Raw genomic sequence first — 24,324 nt, 5'->3', positions numbered from 1 at the left:
CGGGTTTGCACTCACCACGCTGGCTTCACTCACTCACGGAAGCGGAGTTCCCCCTGTTACTTTCAGTCAGGCCCCGTTCACCCCCATCCCAATCTCCCTGCTGGCCTCTCATGACACAACCCATGCTTCCGCCACCACCCCGAACAGGCCTCGACATCAGCAGACGTCAGCAGACGTCAGCAGAGGCGGAGTCCCCTTCAGCTGGCTGGTCCCACCGTCACCCTGATGACACCTTAATTACTGCACACCTACCCCCCACTCATGAAGGGCTAACATCTTGACAGGTGAGCCGCTGCCTGTCCAGGCCCTGCACTGAGCCTGCCAACGTAGGATCTCAAAACCTATTCCTTGCGTGAAACAACTGAACAAACGAAGGTGGTGACTCCAAAACATCGACTCCTAAAGGGGGACTGCGGACACCACCCTTTGCGTTGCACTCCACGTTCACGTAAAAAATAAAGTCTATGGTGTCTAGTATGGATATATACCAGTACGACTACAGAAAATTTGACTACTATGAAAAATGAGCAGAAAGAACAAAGATGAAAAGCTCCCCACACCACTTAGCATGCTTCGCACTTTGAGTGTAAATATCACCCCCTCTGAACGTTGAGGGTCTTTTCCATCCTACTGAATTCAGATTTCTGGCTGCAGTACCTGACACACCACCCCCAAAGCTGCTCTGAGCACGGTTCACCTGCCAGAGCGTCCTCACTGGCTGACCAAGAGGCAGGGGGTCCCGCTGGCTCTCTGGAGAGCACACCGTTTACCTCGGAGAGGTCAGTGTGGCCAGGTGGTAGAGCCTGGGGACCCCACTCTTGAGAGATGTGGCCTTAAATATAGCCACTCCAAGTCACCAATGGACATGTTGGTTGCAAAGATGCGGCGCGGGCTCGATCGATGCATGGGCCCAACCAGAATTACATGTCACGTGCTGGAGGGGGACAGGAGTCACGCAGCTGCCAGCCTGGGGCCACGAGACTACTCTCAGAGGTGAGCCAGGAGGAATGGGCTTCGGTTCCAGCTTCAAGGGAGGGGAAGGGATACACTTCCAGGTGCTGATGTCCTCATAGCCTCTCTCGTCCTGCTGCTGCCAGTCTTCCACCGGGAGCACGTTATCTGACTCCGCGTCGATTTCAGCAGCAGCTGTCGGCAGTGAGGCACGTGTCCACCCACCCTCAGTGGCTGCTTCTGCAAGGTTTGCAATGTCTTTTCCTGCAACTGCCACCGCTGCAGCAGTCCCATCTGTGCGGCCGCCTCCAGCTGGACGCCCCCGGGCCTCCGGGACACAGATTACTCAACTAAACAACGCTGGATCCCTGGGCCAGCTCCCTTTTCCCGGGGGCCTTCAACGGTAAGGATGGGGTCATGGTGAAAGGGTACCACTGCTTGCGTGAGAGACCGGCCCTGCTTGCTCCCTTAATTATAATTCCTTACTTGCAATATGCATCAGTCGGTATTTTAATAAACAATGAGGGATTTGAAACAGAGAAACTACAAAACTGCTTTAATTTACATCCCAAGGGACTGAGGCTGTAGCATTCTCTGAATGCCAAATAAATAAAAACTGAAGCAAGTGTCAAGTTAGGGGTAGTGTTTGAGTTGTAAAACGGGATAAAGGAGCCAGGCATGGCCCAGGCAACTTATTAGTCCCTATGCTCCCCCTGGGCTGCCCAGGGTTCCTTTAAATATAGAAAACAGAACTGCACCAGAAATACCAGCCCCTTCTGGAAGCGAGGTGGGAATGCCATGGTTGATATGACCGGAAATGATGAGTCAGCTGAGGACTGAGACTTTGCATATGGGTTTGGCACTAGGGCGGGGTGGGCAGGGCGAGCTGTGTTCCAGCTGACATAAACAAGCCAAAAGGCAACAAGACGGCTTTGGGGTCCATCCTCCGCCCGCTCTGTCAAAGAGTCAGGTAACATGGAGAGAGGTCGGACCTTGTTCCAGCAAATACAAAAGTATGAGCTGATCTGAGGATCTGCTGCTACAGAGTGTGGCTGAGAATAAGAGTCTGGGGAAATCTCGGGGACTGACTTTGCATTGCTGCATGGGGTGATGTGAATTGATGTACACACAGATGACTATGGCTCCACTTTGTATGTGGGGTTAAAAAGGCCCTGAGGATTCCAGGAGATGAAGCTGAGGACAGGTTAAAGGATAGGCATTAATAAGGCAGGGGAAAGAGCAGCTGAGAAGTGGCTGTATAATGCTCTTGCAGAGGGACTTTTATAAGCGTTATCGCCTCTCATCCTCAAATGGATCTTCCCAACCTGGGAGAAGAAGAAACTGATACACAGGTGTTCCTGATGACACAAGCTGGAGATGGTGACGGTGGGACTCAGATGCTAAACTAAGGTCACCTGCCTCCCCCTCCAGTTGCTAAAGAAAGAAACCCAAAGACCATTTGTTTGTTTGCAGCGTGGAAATGTACGCACCAATGGATCCAAGCGCACAGGATGCCATGAGCTTTCCCTCTCGCCAGCCCTGTCTTTTTCTCATCTCTCCCTGTCTCCGATTCTCTTTCTCTGTGTGTGTACCTGTCATCCTACACCGGCCCACCTCTCTTTTTTCAACAGACTGACTTCCTTGTGCTACGTGGGGAGACACTACCAAACAGCGGGGCCACTGGCTTAGCCGTGTCGGGTGAAGGCATGCAGAACCTTCCTCACCAGCTAGAGCACACAAGTCCCTGGAAGGACTCAGCGCACCCCGGTTTTCTGCATGCTCAGTCCTCACCCCAGCACTTCGGCCAGGAGACAGGCACCGGGATCGGTCAGACCTGGGTCAGGTGCCCATCCCCATGATTAGGGGGTCGTGGGGGTCATTTTGAGACGAACAGACCTATCTTCACCACTAAGAGTGAGACAAGTGCACCCCAAGCAAGATAGGGTGCTGTGAGCAGTACAAGGGTGATGGGGAAAGATGCTGGACATCTTTAATTACAACAGTAAAAAATCAGGATAAAACCCTGTGATCCTCAAAAGAATCGGGATACCGTGCAGGGGAGAAAGGCAGGCTGAGAGGCAGTGAACGGTAGGACGCGGCAGTGTTGCCAGGTGTCTTGGGCCACTGGGGCTGCTGTAACAGCACGCCATGGGCCAGGCGGCTTACAAACAAGGGACAGCGATTTCTCACGCTTCTCGGGGTTGGGAAGTCCAGGATCGAGGCACTGGCAGATCCGGCATCTAGCGAGGGCCTGCTTCCTGGTTCACAGATGGCTGCCTACTCATTGTGTCTGCATGTGATGGAAAGGGCTGGAGAGCTCTCTGGGTCTCTTCTCTATGGGCACTAATGCCATTCATCCAGCTTGGCCCTCACGACCTAACCACCTTCCAAAGGCCTCACCTCCTAATACCATCCCATCTGGGGAATCGGTTTCAGCATATGAATTTTAGGGGACACAAACATTCAGTCCGTAGCAGAAACCACCGGTGTGTCCCAACTATGCTTCTTCCCTTCTTCCTTGACTACAGAACTTGCGTATTTATTTATTTCCACACTTATTTCCCTAGGCACCTTGGAGTCAGGAGTGAAGGCTGCATTTCCCAGCCCACCCTGCCATTCAGCCGCTCAACTGTGGCTATCGGGAAGGAAGCACACGTCTTGGGAGGGACTTTCTAAAAGGCTCCTTGGAAGGGAGGAGGGGGTATTCTATTCCACGTTTCTCCTTCATGCTGCCCGGTCGTCCTGGACGGGGGGTTACCTTGAAGATGGAAGCAGCGCTGCGGAGCAGAGAGGTGCAGACGACTTTGTGGGGGGGCCAGGCCACCTGCGGGCGGCTCGTTTCCGCTCCTCTTTGACGTGAAAGAATTTTACCACCCTTGCTGGGTCCTTGTTAGCAGCAGACAAATGCAATCCCTGATTCATCCACCTGGGTGCCAATCCAGGCCCGCCATGACCCTCCGGGCCCACTTTCCCAACCTGACATGCCAGTAACAGCAGAGCTACCCTGGCTGCTGCTTCTCTCTCTTCGGCCTCTTGCTTCAGCCACCAGACACTCTTGAGAATCCAGGGCTGTGAGAAACAACGCCCTGTCTTAACGGTATAAATGCTTCCACTCGTCACATCTGTAATCCGCGTGCATATCTACATTCCCATAGCTATCGTTTAACTCAGGGACGCTCAAGCAACTGTATCTAGCTCAATATCATTAAGTGCTTGGATGTTTATTTGAGATCCTGCTACCCTTCCCCAAGTACCAGCTCTGGGCAGAATATACCTATTTTCTATTTGGGTAAATTAGAATCTGACCTCTGAACAATGACACAGTAAAAACAAAACAAAATGGAACAAACATAAGACATCTATTGTGCAAGAAGCTTCTTGACTACCAGACTTTTTTTTTTTTTTAATACCACGGTGTTATTTTCTCATATGTACATCATATATTGTAATACGAAATGGATATTGACTGCAGCTGAGGTGGATATCCACATGTATTGACCTCAGAGGTAAATATTGACAGAGACAAAGGTAAAATCGATGCTTACCTTGAGGGCTAATAAATCTGGATATCTACTGAAATAAGTCAATAGGTGCATTGTTACAAACATGCACGGTTATAGTCACTTGAGCAAATTTGTACAACGAGCGGTCAGTGGTTGTTTTCTAGAAAACTAGAGGCAGTGGTAGCAGTTCACAGAGGCTGCGCTGACTGGCCGTTTGCTTATTTACTCCTGTCTGTTTTGCTGCCAGCTAGCATTGGAGAAGGTAAATAACACCCACCCCCGCCACCCTGTCAAAGGAAGTAGCTCAGCCTCTATGATCAGGAGGCAGTGACTGAATTAGGCGTTTGCGTTGGTTACTGGAAGAAACAACTGATGTGGGTATCCCCATTTTACAGCCTGGTAAACTGAGGCTCAGAGAACTTGAGAAGCTCATCTGACAGAGATGATAAAGGGTGAAGCTCTAAATTCAAAACTAATTGATGTTAAACTTGTTGTCTTTCTAACACATCACTGTCTGCTGATAATTGTAATAAAACTGGGACTTGGGTGATAGAAAGGTCAGAGAAAGGTGAATGCAGAGATTGGAGGGAGTGAGGAAGGGTCTATTTGTGACAGAAAGTGACCATAACAACTTCTTTGCAAAAGTGGACAGGAAATTTCTGTGACTCCCACTTCCCATCACTGCTGTCGATCATTGGCATCGTTACAGCTGAGTTTTGGTGAGTCGCGACTATGGGCTGGGTACTGTGGTAAGCATCTTAAAGATCTTATGTTGATTAACTCCCATAACCCTATGAGGTCATACAGTAGATAACTTGGCCATCTATCCAACATTCATTCTCTATTTCTCCCTTGATGGCTGAGCTCCCCCCCTCCACCACATGGACTAAAACCGGGCTATGAATCTTCAGGGGCCCAAGCTCCCAGTCACGGTGGGTCCAGATGCTTCCCTAGAGACTGTTTATACACAGGCATTGGATACAATTCTGGCCAATGAGATGTGAGCGTAAGTCTGTTGAGGGGCTTTGGGGAAAGGTCTCCTTGTTCCTGAGAGACACAAGAGAGAAGAGAAGGTGTCTTTTCTTCCAGCATTACGATCACTGGCTCCGGTGTCGAGAACTGCTGTAGCCATCCTGAAAATGGGAGGGAGACTCCACCTGAGGAAGAGACTGACGGACACCTCAGGGAAGTGGAGCCAGATCAGGACGTGTCGCCTCTGCGACCACCTACTTCTGGACTCCAGATTAGGTGGGATGACACACTTCCATACTACTGAAGCCACTGCAAGTTGAGTTTCCTGTCGTATGCAACCCCGAGCACCTCAACTGATACACGTAGGGGCCAGATTATCCCCCTTTTACGCAGGAGAGATCTGGGTTTAGGGATGTTAAGTGTTACGTGAGGCAGCTAGTATGGTCTAACTCCACAATCTGAGTTCTTAACTGCTCCTCTGCAACCTTCCCAGGCATGCTTCCCATTTGAGGATAACACCATAATCTAGTGGAAATCGGGCCCTGCAAATGAAATCAACCAGGACTGGCATTGATCCCCTCTATGTGACCTTGCAACTCCTTTCTGTAAGCGTTGTATAAGAGACACCCTCCCAATACCTACTCCCTTCAGAAGCCCTGGGTTTCAAAACTGTTTCACTGAATAATAAGACATTTCTCCCTGCCTTAACATATAAACTGCCGAAGAACTTGGTTATGTTTCCTCAACACCCAGAGATGCAGTTTATCTAAAGGTTTCCGCTCAGGAAACATCCCGTGTGCTTTCAATTCTCCTTGTCCAACCTACTCTTTCCTCCTCACTGGAACAATCCCTTTTATTCTCCAATGTGCAGCAAAAGCGACAGAATTAAAGGGTGTTTCCTCCACTCTCCTTGACTGTGACCGCCATCTTGGATCTGCCTTCCACACCAATAAACTACCATGATGAACCTCCTATGAGAGTATTCAACACACTGGATTCCTTCAGTAATCCTCCACTGAGTTCCTGCTAGCTTTTTCCTGTATGTGTTTCTCTCCTTAAAGACAGGAACTGTATTTCATTTATTTATGTAATCCTAGGACCCATCACAGTACCTGACACATGGGAGCAAGCACAGAATTCGCTGATAATTATAGATCTCAGGTAGGGTAGGAGGTGTCAGGAACAGCTACCCTTCCCCAGAGATCCCGAGGGAAAATTCCAACAAATAGCAACTGCCGACAAAGACCCTCTTCCCCTCGAGTTTTCCATCTTTTCTCACCTTCTCACTAAGAAGCAGCATCACGGTTCATCCCCTGGTTTCTTACTCTACAGAAAAAAAGCAAGGGAAAAAATAGCCAACAGACAGGTTATGACACAGTTAAACTACGGGAAGCCAAAAGAAAGTGAAGAATCACACGCCCTAAGTTCCATCTTGCCTTCCTAAGTCTGTATTTTTAAAGGAAATCAGGGCACCTTATCATCCATTTACTGGTTATCTTTAGGCCATTACCACAAACTCACACTGAAGCAACAGCCTCTCTACTGTAGCTTCTTTGCGGCGTCCGGGGGCCCTAGTGAGAGGCACGCTAGGGGAGTCACTGAAAAGTGCAATCCACCGAGGGCCCACATTCAACAAAAAGGCAAAGACCTCTGGACTCAGACTGAATTATACCACAGACTCTCCATGGTTCTCCCACTTGTAGATGGCAGACTGTGGCACGTCTTGGCCTCCATAACTGTGTGAGCCAATTCCTACAGTAAGTCTCCTCTCTTTGTCTGCCTATGTATGTATGAGTGTGTCTATCCATCCATCCATCTATAATCCTATTGGTTCTGCTTCTCTGGAGAACCCTGATACAGGTAGTTGGGTCAGATGAAATTAATGTATCAATATGGCGGCCACATTCGCAAAAAGAGACATCGCAGCGTGGCTACTAAATAATACAGATGGGAGACAAAGTAGGAGATGGTCACTTCTTCCTGGAAGGCTAAGGTTCTCCCCCTCCCCATCCTCTTCTACAATGACCACCACTACCACCGCTACAAGGAAACCTGCGTATCTCCACAGGGACCATTCTGGATGTCTCTATCCCCAGCACCTTGCTCAGTGTCTGGTACCTAGTAGGTGTTCAATCAATTGATGTTAGGTAAGGTATCAAAGGTACGAAGAGGTACCTAGGACACCTTAGCAGGAATGAACACGAGACAAGGGTTCAGGGGATGGAATGACCTCACCTTCTCTGAGCCTCCGTGTCCTGAGAAAAAATGAACTCAACCCATCATGCAAGTGGCTTTTGTTAATTTTCAAGATTCTAGTAATATGAGCTTCACTCCTGTTCATGACCTGCTTCAAGCAATTACGAAGCCACTTCAGAGTCCAAGAAAGGGTGGATTTTGCTGCTGAGCCAGAGCTTCCTGACAGCCAGGCTCATCTGAGTACACAGTAGCCCCATCCCCATCCCCCCAGGAGAGCAACTAAGCAGTTCACCAGTGGCAGTCTCAGGAAATCAGGCTGCTAATTTAAGGCGATGGCCTGAATCTTCATTATTTGCACCCAAAAACCATGAGTCGGGTCTCCTCTGTTTGCCAAGTGCTACAACCCATTCGCATTTGGGGCTATCGTCACCTGGAGAGTATTCCAAGGGCTTCAGCTGGAGCAAAAGAGCCCCCCAGGGAAAACTTCGCCCTGCACCTCCCCAACATTGACCCTCCCTGCAGCCGTGCAAGGCCCGCCAGCAGCAAAGCAGCCAGTGCCACGGCGAAGCGCAGTCACAGCCACACAGGGAACAGACATAAGGCTGACTTTAATTGCAGGGTCACAGGAGTATTTTATCTAATTGCCACAACTACAAAAGAAGAGGTTAAGTCGCTTGAAGACGCTCATCATTTCCAAGAGGGAGGCACACTTGATTTACATAACCACCCGTAAACATGCAGAAAAACATGCACTTAAGAGACTTAATGCTTCCTGACAGCAATGAATTGGCATTCACTGGGACACTCTGCACGTTTCCCAGGAAGAAGTCCTGGCACGAGGATCATGAAACGGTTCAGGACTGCACCAGCGAACCGAGGAAAACCTGGCTCCAGGTTCTCACGGACAAGGCGATGGCCATGATTGAGCGCCCCGCTGTCTGGGCCACGTCGCTGCCTCTATGCCCCACACCGATGACTCCAAACACTCGGTGGGTTCAATGCCAAAGAAAATGACAGTTCTTCTGATCAACAGCTCTGTTTACAGTAATCAGGGGAGGGCAGCGAGCTAGTCTCAGGATGCCAAGTGATTGCTTGTTTTCAGGATAATCAATAAGACACTTATCTTGAAAGATTCGTGCAAGTTTGGAATCAATTATGAATGGGATGATGATAAAACTCCAGGAGAGACTTGCTGGATTTTTTTAAAATTCTCATCAGAGTCAGGCTCCATTTAGTTGGTTTCTCTGAAATGTTATATACATTTAAAAATGAATACTCACTCTACTATGCCATTATCAAATAGTGAGATTATCGCATGATTTAGGAGGGATTTTCAAATTCAGACTCCATGGAATCTTGGGATAATATCTTTCAGGTTTAAAAAAAAAAGGAGGAGGGATTTCCCATCAAGGGTATGAAGGGTTGCAACGTCATATACAGTAGAAATGGCCTGAATTTTAGACGCAAACGAATGTTTACTCTGAAAGTAAGGTTTTACCAGTTAAAGATTTAAAATTTCCCTACGTCAAAAAGATGACAATGGCATCGCAATCGTAGGGTTATGGTAAAGTTAAAATGAGATTATCCATATGAAAAGTTTACCATAATCCCAAGCAGTGCAATGGGCACTCGGTACAAGTTAGTTATTCCTAATGTTAAGAGTCCTGACCTGGTCACCTTGAGCAAGTGACTTCATCTTCCGGGTCACCACTGTCTCGTTTCTCAAACGGAAATATGTTGCAACAAATACGTTGCAAGGCGGTTGGGGAATTAAATTAAATAATGAACAAAATAGCATCTGATCTTACAACTGGCACATGATAGGTACTAAAAATGATAAGTAATGGTATGGAAAAAATTCATTGTTCTCCCTTTACTCTCACACTCATAATTCTTCTGACACCAGATGAGTGGGGTCTGTCCCCCAGCAAACGAACCTCTGAGACCAGCTGGGTGTCCTACAATTCAGTTCCCTTCTGACACTGATAACCAGAATTAGAGCAGACCTCAGTCCCACAAGGCTGCCTCCACTTCAGATGCCAATCTCAAACAGCTGGTCCCAAGGTCACCCAAAACTTCCGTCTGACTTGCTTACAAATGGGCGGTTTCCACCACCTCCTTCTCAGGTTCCACAATTTGCTACAGTGGCTCACACAACCAAGGAAACCAGTTTCCTTGCTATTGCCAATTGATTACAAAGGCTATTGTGAAGGGTACAGATGAACGGCCAGATGAAGAGATGCACAGGGTCAGGTCTACAAGGGCTCTGAGCACAGGAGCCTCTGTTCCCGAGGAGTCAGGGGTGTCACCCTTCCAGCTCATGAATGTCTTCACCAACCTTTCATGTAGGGATTTCTCCGAACCCTGCAATGTAGGGATTTTTACAGAGGCTTCATCATGTAGGCAAGATGGATTACTAACTCAATTTCCAGCCCCTTCCATCTCTCCAGAAAATGGAAGGTGGGGCTAAAATTTCCAAGCTTCTACTCACAGCTTGGTCTTTCTGGTGACCAGACCCCATCCAAGGGCCCACCATCAGATGCCTCATGAGGACAAAAAATGCTTCTACCACCCAGAAAAGTCCAAGGGGTTTAGGAGCTCCCTGTCAGCCACTCCTACCACTAAGGAAATGACAACGGTCTCGGGAGCCCTGTGTCAGGAACCGGGACCAAATACCAAATGTTAGCAGGAGCCAGAGGCACAGACGTGTGTGTGTGTGTGTGTGTGTGTGTGTGTGTGTGTGTGTGTGTGTGTGTGTGTGTGTGTGTGTGTGTGTGTGTGTGTGTGTGTGTGTGTGTGTGTGTGTGGCTATATATATACACACACACACACATACATATATATATATATATTTCTTATTATTCCTTCCACAATAATATTCGACTAGAAAAAATTGAAAGAGAAGCAAGAAATCTAGTCTCACCTCTCCGTTTCACAAATAAGGCAACTGGAGCTCAGAGAGCCTTATCTTGCCTCAGGTGACCTGGAACATTTATTTCACAGGTGGGCCTGGACCAAAGCTCCCGGCAGTAAGGAAGACCTGTGGCTGGGATGGGAGCATAGGACAACAGGAGATTCCAGAAGCTGAACCATAACGCAGAGCCTGTGCAATGAGGCCGAGCTCTCTCCTAACTGGAAATCTGCCCACCTGGGAATACAGGGAAAGGGAGAGGAGCCAGGCCTCCGGGAGGAAGGCAAGGCTGAGCCGGGCAGAGAAAAAGGGGCTGTTACGTGAAGTGACTTTGAAGAGGGAGCTACTTAAGTCAAGCGGTCGTCGTGAGACCGCCACGCGTGGCAAAGAACGTGGGAGCCCAGGGCCGGCCTGCCTCACACCAAGCCCCGCCCCCCACCTCTGGCCAGTGGAAGACCAGCTGGGGGCCCATCTGTGGATCCAGCCTTGGGGAGCTGGTCGAGGGCTGCACGAGTAAACCCCACAACTAAGAGGCGGGTCCCCAAAGAGACAGAGGGCGAAGGCATTGCCAGGCTGCGGCGATGGTCTCCATTCAGCTCAGGACCCTAAGCCCGGGGGGCAGCCGCCACAGCCCGGCTCCTCCTGGCCCCGAACAGATCAACATTTGGCCTGAGCTTGCAGAAGACATATTCTGGGCCACTCCACTTACGCTGTCCCTGGAATCAGAAATAGCCCAGGGCTGGTCAGAACCACAGCATTAGAAATCTGACGCTGTATTTAGTTCACACGGCCACGGCTGAAGAACTTCTTTTGAGGTTCAGGTTTTAGGGATGGAGCCCTAAACTGCCCCGAATGGGCCTCAGCAGAATCCGGAAGCAGCCCAGCGGTCACCTCTGCCTTCCTCCAGCTTCACCGCCCCGCCCTTGGGCACCTCCTCACTCGTTGGGGAAACCAGTTTTGTGCTTTGACCAAGGCAGGAGGAAAACCCTCTCCAAGACTGGCAAATTCTCTCAAATGATTTCCGTTGAGGTACTGCTTCCATGCAGGGAAGGGCGCAGCTACGAAGTGTACAGCTTGATGGGCTTCTACATGTGTACACGTGCGTGTAATCCTATCATCGGATCAACACAGGGATCACTTCCAGCATGGCAGAGGGCACCTCCCGCCCCTTCAGGATCAGCGCCCTGCCCTCACATGGAGGCGTCCTGGCTGCTGCTGACTTTACATTAACGGAATCATACTCTGCACCGTCCTGAGCATCTGGCTTCTCTCACTCAGCCTGACTCCCAGACTTCATAATGTCTATAAAAATAGCCCATCCGGGGCTTCCCTGGTGGCGCAGTGGTTGAGAATCCGCCTGCCAATGCAGGGGCCGCGGGTTCGTGCCCCGGTCCGGGAGGATCCCACGTGCCGCGGAGCGGCTGGGCCCGTGAGCCATGGCCGCTGAGCCTGTGCGTCCGGAGCCTGTGCTCCGCAACGGGAGAGGCCACAACAGTGAGAGACCCGCGTACCGCAAAAAAAAAAAAAAAAAAAAAAAAGTAGCCCATCCGCTCACCTGTCTGGGCCTTCCGCTGTGCGCTGGGCTCAGAGCAATCCCCGTGTTTACTCCTCACTGCAGACTCAGGAAATGGCAAACTATTCCAGCTTTACGGATGAGGAAATGTTAAGTGACCTGGTGGCCAAATCCCGAGGCTGGAAATCAGCATCTTGGGATCATGGATTCAAAGGGTTTGGACCCCGAAGTCCATATTCTTTCTTCTCGGCCAATTTGCTAATGACTCTTGACACCAGGGTTGTGAATGATTCACATGAAACCCTCCTGACAGGGTGTGACACACCATATGTAGCCGTAACTATTAGCCATGGCGAGGGTGATGATAAAGGTGAGGAGGACGATTAGGCCGGGCCTTGTATTAATGTTGGGGAAGCAGAAAGGAACAAGACAGACGTGGTCTGGGGCCTCAGGGATCTGAGCTTGCTTCACAGTACATGCAATACACATGTAAATAACTTTATAATGATAAGTTGGTATTATGAAGGGAGGGGATGGGTTGCTTTGGGCCCACAGTGCACGGTGGTGCTCAGGCAACATTTCCGCAACAGTGTTTTTCTTCTTGAACCGGAGAACAAGGAGGCTGGGGACCTTCAGCAATGTCACACAGCAGCTATTGGAGATGCCTAAAATATTTCCCCCAAAAGGTATGCAACACTAACCAGCTTTGCTCTAATACAGCTGCTCACCTGAGAGGCTCAATTACATCTGCAGTGGTCTCTTCAGAAAGAGCATTTAAAAGGCAGCTTTGCCCTTGACTCTTGATTCTGCATGTCAAAAGCACTTAACTCAAAAACCTCTGGATTACCAACACCAGATCAGGGCATCTGCTACCAAGTCAGACCGCCCCCTGCCTGAGGTTCTGACACCAAAGGCACTTGCATTATCATGATGTTATCACTGAGTCAACTGCAGCTTGGAAAGGTGAGCATGGGACCCTGAGATTCCCAGGCCTCCTTTCAAGGAAGCACTGCCAGGTACATCTGCCCGTGAAACCTACGATCCCTGTTCCATTTTGTGACCCAGGATTCTGCTTCAGAAAAACCAAACCAAACCAAACCAAATTTTTTTAACTCCTCTTATTGGATTCACTGTGACTCTAAATTTCTCTGAAGATGGTGGAGTGGGCTCTCATCTTACACTGATGAGGCTAGGTTCTAGAGTCGGGACACAAAAGCAAATCTGAGTATCGGCAGAATTGCTCTCGAAATGCTAAAATATCCTTTGGCGCTGCTTCCTTCTAACCAAGAGAACCAGCGTTTGTTCCAGCGCTGGCTCACATCCACTCCTCTGGTTGAACTACCGGTTAAAGAAGCTGCCTTAACCGGTAGTTCAATCAAACTACCGGTTAAACCAGTAGTTACTACAGACCAGGTTACTACACAATTCACGTGAGCACCTCACATTCAAGATGCTCCAACTAAGAGACGCACAAGGACACAGATTCCAAAAACAAAAGATGCCCTTCTTCTTCGAGCTCTCTGCTCAGTGTGGAGAAGGGAGGAGGCCACGAGCACCATGGGAATTCCTGTTTGTCTTGCCTACAGTTAAATCTGGGTAGGTTAAAGGCATACTGAATGGAAGGCACTGAATCTCTGCTTAAGACTGGGACACCTCAATGGCAAGGTCCTTCTTTTCATCACCGCCATGTCCTCAGAACTAGCAGACCTCCTGCACACAGAAGGTTCCTCTTCAACATCAGTGGAACACCCTCTCATAATTAACCTATCAAATGACAGGCCATCGGGACATTCTGTAGTCAGGGGCAGGATAAGGATCCACAGATGAGAGGAGCTGGGAGCCAAAGTCTGGCTCAACTTGATGAAGACCTTTCGAAGAACTATAACTTTGCATAATAACAAGTTTACTACTAAGCAGGGGTCATTAGTCATCTATCAGATATGATGCAGCAGAGAAAAATGCACTGGGCTGAGGTTGGACTAGTCAACAACCAATGGAACAATGATATTTTTGTGAATTTGGTCAGTGGTCAACAAATAATAAGAAATACAAGGACTACATATAGTTTTCCATAAAGCTAAATAGCTCTGAATTTCTAAACTGTCCTTAACAACAAAAGACAATGTTCCCAGGCCCATCAAGGTCAACTCGTACGGAGTATATAACTTCTGACAAAATAAACCTCAAATATAAGCAAACACTGGTATTCCCTATTTATAACAAATACGCTCTGATGCTACATGTTCATCTATGTTAATACAATTAACATTTTCATCTACATCCAACAGTAGACTACAAGCATAACATAGCCCAACAGCAACTGCTATCAGAAGTATAGATCTTACTTTATTTTTACCTTCACCTGACATACTGTGGCCGTGTACTGACCACTTAGGAACATTCTTCTGGCCGTAAATCCAATCAATAATTCACTCGTGCAGAACATATAACTGTACATTTTCTGCTCATACAAACCCGCTGGTGATGAGTGCCGATGAGAGAGCAGAAAACCAACGCCATTCATGCACCCAGCGCCCCTTCTCGGAGGACTAGCCTGAAAACGATCCTTGTCCTGCCTACAAATGAAATATTTAAAACAATGTTTTGATGCTCCGAGTTATACCTGACATATTTGTCGATTGTCCCAGACACTGGGAGTGATTAGATTTGGGGGTCAGTTGCTCTAAGGTCATGTGCAGACTACACACTTTAATTTCAAATAGAGGATGACAAACCTGATAAGCAAAACTTTATAAAATAAAAGGATATGAAATCAACTTACACTACTAGTTGGTATGGGGAAAACTTTTGTATTAAGTCCTGTCACCTAAAGGTACGGAACCTGGCGTTACAAGAGATAATTTTCGTGACGTATAACCTTGGTAAGTTAAGGAACCTAGAAAACGTACTGTTAGAAACTACTTCAAACCATGGAGAACGTTTATTCTCGATGAGGGAGGGGGGCAGAGGGGAAAGAGAATCTGGCTTCATGTTTACAGGCGTTTACTGGTAAAGGATATATTCTTAGGGGTTCACAATAAATCTGGAAAGATCATTACCCACGATCGTGCAATGGACAAGACTGACAGGCGGGTGGTCAGAGCTGCAAAGGGTTAAGCTACAAAGACAATGAAACAGCCTAGGAGTTCTTTAAAACTCAATTAAAATAAAACCAGTTCCTGTTAGTTTTTCCAATCCAGATTTAAGACTCATTCTGTATTAAGTATTCATATGAAAAAGGGTACAGAAATTGAATTCTGAATTATGTTAACCATTTTCTCAGCTATAGAAAACGTCGGCTTCCAAGCCCAATGAATACAATGGCTACATGTTTAAGACCCTTAGTTATGTAATTAATGTAGTATCATTTTAGCAATTAGTTCAAATGACCATATGTAACTTTTTTCTTTTTAAGATCACAGCTGTAAATATTTTTGAAAATACGTGCCATATCCTGTGCATTAAGGATATATAATTTCGATCAAAAACAGAAAATGACCAAGAAAGCTTTTAAACCAAAAGTTACCAGGGAGGAAGGGTCGGGGTGGGAAGATAGATTGGGAGTTTGACATTGACATGTACACACTGCTATATTTTAAATGGATAACCAAAAAGGACCTACTGTATAGCACAGGGAACTCTGCTCTATACTCTGTAATAACGCAAATGGGAAAAGAATTTGAAAAAGAATAGATGTGTGTATATGTATAACTGAATAACACTGCTGTACACCTGAAACTAACACAACGTTGTTAATCAACTATACTCCAATATAAAATAAAACATTTTTAGAAGAGTATATATACCTGCATGGCTCTGAGAATCCCATACGCTTCCCTTCCTCTGATCCTTCTGCCTGAGTAGCCCTCCTTCCTTTGCCTGCCGGTGAACTTGGTTCACCATTCAACTTAGCTGAGATACCACCTCCTCCTGGGAGCCTGCCCTGCTGCTCCCTCCCACTTCTTACTCTATGTTCTCCATACCTTAAGCCCACTTAGATACTTAAATAAATTGCAGCGGAGTGTGACCGATCTCCTTGACTGAGCTGTGAGTTCCTTACGAACAAAGCAAAACCCGCCGCTTTACCCCTAGTGTTTATTACAGTAACATCCATACCACAGCAGCTTCATAATTACTTGCCGAACTGTTAAATGGGTTTTTTACAGCTCAAAAAATAGGAACAGAAAGAAAACCAGGACTGAGGTGGGACCTGACAATATGAAAAAAGAGAGAAAGCAACCAAAACTATGAAAAGCACCGCCCCCACCCCAAAATGCAGAAGAGGCATGATGTGACCTTCTTAATGTTATGGCTTCTTCTGCGGTGTAGGTCTCTGAAAAGCAAGACGTGTCATAAGTAATATTAACCATCAACAAAGCTGTAACAGCATTACAAATGATATCCATTTGTGGGGATGTACCCTCACCATTAAACCTGTTCCCAAACAAGCATTCTGCAGGAGATAATACACATTCCAGGTGTCAGAGATGCAATTCTGGAGCCACAAAGAAAACCAGGTTTTCAGAACACCATGAGGTTGCATTCATTTTCATTTACTTATAATGTTGATGTATCATATTGATTTTTTCCCAAATGACCCATAGCTGGAAATGAATTTCTTTCACACAGTTCAAAGCAACTACATATCTATCTACCTATCTATCTACCTCCCTACCTACCCACCCACCCATCCATGCATGCAACTGTATATTTGGATTTGGTATATATGTACATGCACCAAATCACTGCATGGTAAGAGACTAATCCAATGGTATGAGACTATTTTTAACTGTCAAAAATTGTCAAAAAGGTAAAAAACCATCAACAACAGCTTTAATTGTCTTGTGTTAGGGTCAGACAGCAACTACTTTCTGAAGCAGGTGGTCAGTGATGTATGCCCAACTATATAATAAAGCGTCTACAAGAACAGAAGCTGTGTATATATTTTTTCCTTTGAAATGTGGATCCACGGGGTAAACGTTCTTGTGAAAATATTAATTAGCAAGTCTTGGTTGTTGCGAAAGAACTGTGGCCAGTAGGGTACAACTGACAGAGAGCAAAAAACATATTTCAATACATTCCATCAAAGTAAAATCCTAAAACTGAATTACCAATGACACAAGCCCGAACAAGGTCTCCTGTGCATGTGCTAAACTGAAAGTCATACCATTGACATTCCCTAGACACAGATTCTTCACAATGTGGCAGCTCCTCTGAGACAGCCAGGGTAACTCAAAGAGAGGGCCAGCACACGGCACTCCAAAGCTATGAACTGGGACATATCCAAAATGTGTTGATGGGGGTGCCAAGGATGAATGTGGGGTACAACCTTACCCATTTAAATGGTTTAGTAACTAAAACCCAGAAAGGTTAAGTAAATTATGCAATGTCACAAAGCTGGGAAGTGGAAGAGTGTGGAGTTACACTCTAGCTGGTCTGGCTCCAAAGTGAGGAGTCATACCCAGTGCTGTCTGAACTTCCTTCTTGGTGAATTTGGGGCCGGATGAAAGGAAAGCCTCCAGATGAGCTGGTGTCGGGGCACCTATACTCACAGTGGCAGGGCGGGAACTTAGGGGACAGGTGCTGGAAGCTCTATTCTAAAGAAGACTAATGTGAACAAGCTATTAAAACACTTTAATTTTAATATTTATATAAATAAAGTATACTTTATATTTAAAATATTAATACACTGAAACCCAGAAAAAAATATATGTATATATTTTCTTTTTGTCGTTGGATACATATATATATATATCAAATAAATCCAAAATTTATATATTATATAAAAATAGATTTTTATATATCAAATAAATGCAAAAGACTAGACAGAAAGTCTATTCAGCAAATATTCACTTTTCATCCTTCCACCTCTTTGGAAGGTGTAAAATTCACCACCTGAAGTTGGGCTTGGTCACGTAACTGGCTTTGGCCAGTGAGATGTGAATGAAAGTGATGGGCTATGCTAACCCCGGGTCTAGCCCTTCCAAGGTATTAGGAGCTACTGTTCCCACCACGGGAAGAATGTGCCCTAACTCACCACTTGCAGCCTCAGCTCCAGAGCGAAACTGGTGAGGCAAGGCCACTGTAGATGGACTAGTCACTCCATTTTGGGTGGTTAGTTACACAGCAATAGCGCAGAGTAGAGATGGGATGGAAAAGACAAGGGTCAAGTGATATAAAAGTGAGCAGAGAGCAGCGTGGATAGGGCGGTAGAGGGGCAGACATCAGAAGCATCCTTGAGAAAGGATTAAGATGCTCAAACCAGCATTTTTTGGTCCCTGATCTCACAGTTATGCACCTTCACCACACACGCATTTAAAGAGACTAAAATGGAAAGACATCTGCCTCCTGGAGAATGAAGAATACTAGTACCATTCAAGCCCAACGCCTCCAAGCAAGAAAAATACGCACAAGGCATCAACGAAAATCACACCATAGCTCTATTCTGAACTGACAGCAATGTCTTTTGGGAGGAGAACTTCAATTGTCGGGTATACATTTTGGACCAAAGAAAGAAAACTGGACATCTTGTGAGTTCTGGAAAATCATGGAAGCATTATTTTTTGCAGAGAAGTTGGTGAAATGTAGAAGATCTGGAAAGAAGGCCGTTTAAAAGATTTCCCAAGATTACGGTGATTATTTCTTCCCTTTCAAACGCAGAGTATATTGAAGTTTCTGTTAAAAATTCATATGGGAGAGTCACTCTATTGCAACGGTACGAGGGAAACTGTCAGACAACATTCCCAATTCAATATTATATTGTGCTTCAAGAAAAGATTTCCATATATTCTAGATTAAAAAAAACCCTCATAAATAAATGATAATCCAGTGGCATGTTCTGAAAAATGAAAAAATAATTTTGTGTTTGCATTTTACTCCACAGAGGAAAATTTAATCTCTCTTTTAATACAGCATGCTTTATATAAACAGGGAAAAGATGTAACCTTATGAAAATTGATTTTTTACATGCTTAAAAAAGTCCCTTGCAGTATTTATCTAGGCATTTTCCATCCGAGAGTATAAAGGCATCACACATTGATAACTTCACCATGTGGGGTTAAAAGCAAATGCAGTTATTGTGATTTGAATTGACAAAATGTTTCTTCACAGTGCTAAGAGTAATCAAGACGAGACAGCGGTGTTCGCAGTGTGCTGTCCATTATCAAGGTTATGTTTTCAAAATGGCATCATCATCTGCAACAGTGCCAAGCACAAGGTAGGTGCTTCCTAAATGTTTGTCAAATGCAAGACGTAAGGGAAGCAATGGAGAAAAATTAAACGCCCCGGTCCAAAGCAGAGCTGACGTCACAGGGTACCAGGATGGGGTAAAATGAGACCATCTGGGTCTGCCATCAATGCAGAAATCCTCTTGGTTTTCCGAGCAACCCTTGTTGAATATTGGATTTAAGACTGACACCACACCCTCAGGACATCTCATATCATGGAGAGAAGCCTACCACAGTCTACCGCCCTCTAAACAAGTATCTCCTCAACACCCATTGTAGAAATCCCAAGGGAAACAAAACCAAACCAGTTCTGTACCGCCTGTCTTCTCCTCCAGGGGCAGAACTGGCAGAGAGATGACTTCTCATCCCTGCCGAAAAGAGGCTGCAGGACGGCAGTTAACTTAGAAGTCTTTTCTTCAAAATCTTCCTGCTTTAACCTGGAGCCTTTAGGTGGCAGCTTTGGAAAGCAGATCTGGCCCTGAGACTCCGCTGGCTTCTTTGCCACCGCCAGGGAGGCAGCTATCACAGACAGCCCGAGGTGGGATTCCAGTTTTAGAGGGCTGGTAGACATTAACAGGCAGCAAAAAGCAGCGAGGGCAGCTCGAGTTGTGGTGGACAAACTCTCCCGAGGCGCCACACGATCCCTGCTTGTTGTTTACACCTTTGGGTACTTCCCTCCCTCTGCGTATGGGCAGGACCCGTGATGTGCTTCTACCCAGTAGAATACAGTAAAGGTGACTGGATGGCACGCCTGCGATTACATTATGTTACGTAAGACTTGCTCTACAGTCTTGCTGCCCTCTTGGGAAAGCCAATACGGTAAGGAACTGCATATGGCCTTGAGGAACTGAGGGTAGCCTCTAGGAGATGAGGGAAGGCCTCCAGCCAAGACCCAACAGGCAGCAAGAAGCCAGGGGCCCGGAGACAGACAGCTGAGTGAAAACGAAGTCTACCGGTAATCAGACTTGGTGACCTTGGAGGTGTGGAGGTGACTCTGGAAGCTGACTCTTCCCTAGTGAAGCTCCTCTATGGGAAAATGGCCTGGCTGACACCTGACTGCAGCCTTGTGAGACCCTAAGCAGAGAAGCCAGCTAAGTCAGGCCCAGACTTCTAACCCACGGAAACTACGAGACAATAGGTATGTGTTGCATTAAGCTGCAAAATCATAAGAATAGTAAGTAATGCCCAAGTAGAGAACTTGGAGCTCTCCTGTGAAGCGGAGGTCAAGAGGAGCAACTGGTGTCGGGAGGACAGGAAGCAGGAGGGCCCGAGAAAGCCCTGGGTGGGGACTGTGCTTTAGGAAGACGCATCACACATACAGGAGAGACTGGAGCATGGAGAAACTAGGATCACAGGGGGCAACTCACTCTCCCATTTTTTCACCAGGCAGGAGCTCAAGTGGGTCAAAGCCCAGTAGAAAAACAGACACAAAAGAAAAGAGCCAAGCATTTGACACCTAATTCAGTTTCAAGATACCGGAGCATGTTTAAACTTTCAATATTATGCAATGTGCAGACACAACCAAAGAGGTCATAAAAGTAACCTATACATCTTTTTTTTTTTTTTTTTTGCGGTACGCGGGCCTCTCACTGTTGTGGCCTCTCCCGTTGCGGAGCACAGGCTCCGGACGCGCAGGCTCAGCGGCCACAGCTCACGGGCCCAGCCACTCCGCGGCATGTGGGATCTTCCCGGACCGGGGCACGAACCCGCGTCCCCTGCATCGGCGGGCGGACTCTCAGCCACTGCGCCACCAGGGAAGCCTATACATCTTTTAAATAATGATAAATAGAATGGCTACACATTTGCCTACTGCTTAACTTAAGAAACAGAACTTTGCATGACTTCCCCTGCCTGACTCTAAGACATCACTCTCGTTTCAAAGATGCCCGACCTGACCCCAGCCCTGCACACCTGGGGAAGCAATGGTTCACATTTTGTGTCTCTCCTTCTCATGCTTTTCTTTACAGTGTTAGCACATATCCTTATATTCCCCAGTGAGTTGTCTCATTTTGTCTATATTTGGAACTTTATATAAGTCGAACCATACTGCAGATACTCTCTGGGTAACTGCTTTTTGAATCCCACATTATGTTTTCAAGATTCCTCTGTGTGGATGCAGGGTACGGCAATTCACTCATTTTCACTGCTCTCTAGTACTCCATGGTGGTATGAATACACCACCATCTATTTCCCCATTTTTTCACGGATGCCCTTTGGGGAGTTTTCAGTTTCCTACTATGAAAAGTAATGAGAAGCATTCTTGAACTTTTTCGAGTTCTCAAGAGTTCCTCAAAGGCATGTTCATAGGAGTAAAACTGCCTGGTATTAAGTATTATTCGACCAGCTCATGCCAAAATATTCGCCAAAAACGGCATTATCAGTTTTCACTCTGAGGAGGGATGTCTGGCATTTCCTGTTACTCCATATCCTCGCCAACGCTTGCTATCGCCAGACTACTTAAATGTTTCCAATTCAGCAAGTGCGACGTTGTTTTTCATGTTTGTTTTCATTGCAGTGCCTGCAGGATGATGAGTATGAACATGCTTTATAATAAGATACTCTTAGCGGGATGTTCAGAGTTATGAGACAGGTACTGCCCTTTAAAATCTGTATATCAGGTTGACAAAATAAGACATAAGCCAAGGAAAAGTTATTAATGCAGACAAAACAATGCATGTTGTGTGTGTGTGTGTGTGTGTGTGTGTGTGTGTATAAAGTGGGAAATTTCACAAAATTACAGACGACTGATCCTGGCTCCCACGCCCAGTGGCAGCATGACCTTGAGTGAGTCATTTACCTTTCTAAGCCATCTGTGGCACATAAAAAGCCATCTACACTTTTTTTTTTTTAAAGTGATATAAAAAGAAAAGATGCCCTGTGTTCCTAACACTTCGAAACTATCACTGCCTCTTTCTCCTCATGGGGTATTCAGAAACGTACGTTTGTCTTCTGCTCTGACTATATACAGCCTTCCCAACCCACTCAGACCCAGGGGAAGGATCGATATGTCACCTCAAGCACAGACCTCAATTCTAAGTTTAAAAAGCACTGGGCAGATGAATGAGCGCTCTGTTCAATGCCATCTCTTCAACATTGGATAACGTTTGCCTTCACGGGGCACCTTTTCACTCTCGGTTCCTTCCGCCCGGAACACTTTTCCTCTGGCTCTTTACACTGCTGGATCCTCCTTACCTGTGAAACCTCAACTTCAGTGTCACCCGGGCATTCTTTCTCGAGCCAGCCGCCCTCCTCCGTCCCTGACCTTCCTTCATTTCCCGCGCACGCCATGTTTGCTTGCTTCTGAACACGCATCACCACCAAAGGTATCTTATCTAGCCCTTGAATTGTTTCTTGCCTGCCTCCCCGCACCAACTGGCAGGTAAACTCCGTGAGGAGAGGCACCTGGCTTGCCTGACGGGTTCACCTCTGTGTCCTTAGCACCTTGAGCAACACCTGGCATCTAACAGGACGGTGGTAAATAAATAATTGTTGCATTACTTCACCTACACCGAGTTTCGGAAAGGACTCTGTGGTGGACCTGGAGATTTATATGTGAATTTATTTGTAAATAAAACACTGGGGCTGCAGATGCCGAATCCAGCAGTCATTCTCTCCACCTCGCTGCTTTCCCCTTGAGTCTGATGCCAAGGGGATCAATTTCTACCAAGTCCAACAGGAACACAAGTCTTTCCTGGATTCTCACCCATTTCCCCTTGATTATAAGCATGTGCTAAAGAAACTATATGGAAATAAATCAACAAAAGACTCTATTTTCTTTATCTTTATATCCACTAATAGTTTTAGAGTTTTAATCTTGCCAATAACCATCCCGTAAGCGCATAAGGATGTAAACCATCTCATCATATTTGAAATTCAAAGAGGAAGCTCAGAGAACACCACATGACAAAAGGTACCAAAGGATATTTATGATTAAGGAAGATGATCAGTTAGAAGCAGGAGTCTGTCAATGAGGTTACATCATATCACGAACATGGTTTATTACCAACGCGCAAAGATATGCCCTCTCTTTGGTCAATAAGGGAAGGATAAAAGGTTCAAGATAAGGAAGAGGCATTTTATAAATGAAAATGTTCACTAATGAAATTAGTATCGTTACCGCAGGAAGTGCTAATTTTCCTGCTCACTGAGAGTTTAATAAAAATGTTATGTCTGCTCTATAACTGTGATTAATCAGTGTGGTATTGAGAAGTGCAGGGATTCTTTCTCAACAAGGCAATTTTCGAAATTTGAAAAGGTGTAAATTTCATGCAAATTGCTTCATAATCATATATGTACAAAATGGAGCCGACAAAATTGCAGTTAGGAAAGGAATCATTAACATCTAAGTTTTTTTTTTTAATCTTTTTTTTTTTTCCAGCTGCTCCTGAAAAGGTATATTGCAAAAGAGAAGATATGACCAATTGAAAAAGCGTACAGGTAGGAATGCCAACAAAATGCTAAACATTTTAAACAAACTCAAATGTGGATGTCAAATTTAAACAGCCATGTGAAACAGGAGGTTTTATAAAGGAAAACACTGCTCTGATGCAATGAAAACACACCCACGGGTTTTAATCACAATAGAGAGAGGCAATGAAACACTGTGCTGCCTCTGACTCTTCTTGGTGGGAAACAGCACATCTTGGCTAAGGAAAATCACATTTCTGCGCACACGATTCCTTCTTAAAAAGTCCCAAGGGCTCTTGTAATTTTAAACAATGGTTTGCAAACCTGGGGGCTCCTCAGACAAAGTGGCCTATTCAGTAACCCCTCCTGCCCCACTGCAATGGCTTATCTGGGACACGCTCCCCTCCCCCATAAGGAACATGCCTGAGAGGCTCACACAGGACATCCCCTCCCATCTCCTGGAGTCTGCAGCCAGCACCAGCTGGGTAAATCCCAAACAGTTTATTCATCTGTTTATACAGCTAAGGGAAGGATAATAAGACCTCAAGTGTAAATATGACAGTGTTAAGGTGATCAGACCGTTCAACGGATGGCCCTTAAAACTTGTAAGACACAAGCAGAAAACTAGCAGGAAGATGGTGACAG

The 24,324-nt window shown here is 46.2% G+C and overlaps 1 protein-coding gene across 1 annotated transcript in view; it reads right to left on the bottom strand.

The window, feature by feature from the left end:
• WWOX (WW domain containing oxidoreductase) overlaps nt 1–24,324 on the bottom strand; it is a gene marked incomplete at its 5' end in the record, with an annotated part of 978,520 nt that overhangs the window by 550,597 nt on the left and 403,599 nt on the right. The window lies entirely within an intron of this gene.

Source organism: Grampus griseus, assembly GCF_964374135.1.
Source record: "Grampus griseus genome assembly, chromosome: 19".
In the NCBI taxonomy this organism is placed as follows: Eukaryota; Metazoa; Chordata; class Mammalia; order Artiodactyla; family Delphinidae; genus Grampus; species Grampus griseus.
Note: the sequence above shows the minus strand (reverse complement) of the source record. Positions and strands in the feature narration are given on the sequence as shown.